Source organism: Megascapheus bottae, chromosome 10, assembly GCF_031878675.1.
Source record: "Megascapheus bottae isolate mThoBot1 chromosome 10, mThoBot2.hap1, whole genome shotgun sequence".
Classification (NCBI taxonomy): Eukaryota; Metazoa; Chordata; class Mammalia; order Rodentia; family Geomyidae; genus Megascapheus; species Megascapheus bottae.
The window spans coordinates 31,226,555-31,228,681 of NC_143518.1; positions in this window are offsets into that span (position 1 = coordinate 31,226,555).

The window sequence follows — 2,127 nt, forward strand, 5'->3', positions numbered from 1 at the left end:
TGTAGCAAGTAGCAGCTTCAAGTTTAAAGACTTAGTTTGAAAGGCCTGTGTCTTTTCTAGGGTGCCCTTCACACATCTATGATGTCATTGCTGATTCAACAGTGTAGATCTCCTTAACAATGGAAACCTACTCCCTGATCTAAGACACATATGAGAAAAATGTTCCTGCTGGGTACAAGTGGCTCATCCTGTGATCCTAGCTACTCAGGAGTCTGAGATCTGAGAACCAAGGCTGAAAGCCAGTCCCGGCAGGAAAGCCTAGGAGACTCTTATCTTCCTCTGATTAAGCAATAAAAGAAAACCAGAAGTGGAGCTGTGGCTCAAGTGGCAGAGTACTAGCCTTGAGCACAAAAGCTAAAGGACAGCCAGAAGCAGTGGCTCATGCCTGTAATGCTAGCTACTCAGGAGGCTGAGATCTAAAGATCACCATTCAAAGCCAGTCAAGGCAGTAAAGAACACCAGACTCTTGTCTCCAAATAATCACAAGAAAAGGGGATGTGGGGCTATGGCTTAATGGCTGGGGGATAGCCTTGAGCTGAAGATCTCAGGGACAACACCCAGGCCCAGAAATCAAGCCCCAGGACTGAAAGGAAAAAAAAAAAAAAGACTAAAAGACAGTGCCCAGGCCCTGAGATGAAACTTCAGGACTGGACTGGCACACACACACTAAAAAAAATTCCTGAGCTACTGGAGACAAGGCACAAGCACTTGCCCAGGAATCCCTTTATGCAAGAAAAAGAAAAAAGAGGGGAGGAGAGAGGGAGGGAGGAAAACATAAGAGAGAAAGGAAAGGAAAAGGGAAGTAGACCTAGTTTAGACTTTTTATCTTTTTTTTTTTTTTTTGCATCCCTGGGTATAGCTAAACAGATCAAAATTGAGGGAAAACTGAGTCTGCCTTTTCCTTGCCACATGTCCTTAAACCAAACATATAACTACTCACATGATACCGACATTGTACTAGACATTATAAATAACCTCGAGATAATTTAGACAGGAAGATAAGGGTTCCACGCAAATACCATGCCATTTCATATGAGGAATTTGAGCATCTGTGGATTTGGGTATTCATGGAGGATTATGGAACTATTCCCTTGTACATGCCAAAGGATGACTGTATCATATATTTGGACAGAACCTCCAAAGTAAACTAAGAGCATATAGTACAGAGCTTGACTAGGCTGCCAGGTCTGAAGATGTTTGGCTATCAATGACCAAGCCTTCCTCCCACGGCTAGAGGCATCTGTGGGAGATAAGATGCCACTCAAGTAAGACATCAGCTTCCTTTATTTGAAAGGAGGCTCTTTGGTTTACCAGTGTTTGGTCTCAAAATGTCATCATGCCTCCTACTACAGCCATCTTTGCTCCAAAAGTGTAAAGGTGAGGTCTCAGGGTTAGGATTGGACTCTCAGCACACATGAGGAATTGCAGAGGCTACACTGTCACCTCTGGGGATCAGACAAGAAACTTTCTTTACATGGGCTGGTCCCAAGCACAAGAAAGGCTGAAACATAGCCAATTAAAGGTTTGAAATTCAAGAAAACTGGACAAATGGCCAACAATGAAAAGGCAAGGATTATAATTAGCCAATCCTGTTTAGGAATGTATTTAATGAGTGACCACTAGGCAGAAACCCTTAGCACTCATGATCATTTAAAACCAGAAATCCATGTCCTCAAAACATAAACTGATCAGCATATAAGCAAAAACATGTTATAAGGTAATTTTCATTACTGGACAATTCAAAGAGTAAAGTAAGACAAAGTGATCCAAAAATATTGCAAAGCTGCATAACTGGAAAGCTCAGGAAAAGCTGTCTAAAAAAGTGGTAGTTGAATGATTTTTAGAAAGGAGTGTACCAGAATAGATCTAGAAGAATCTTATCCTGTGACAGAGCATGACTGGCATTTTCAAACCCAATGCCAAGAGATCAAAGGAGGGGAAAAGCATGAAAGAGAACCCTAGGTAGGAGTCTGATAATAAAAGATCTTACAGGTTGTGATGAAGAGTTTTACTTTACTCTTACTACATTGGTGAAACACTGGAGTCAATTGAGAAAGGAATGACGTGGCTTGATCTCCCATTAGAAAGACAATGCTGGCTGCTATATGGAATTTAGATTGGAAAAAA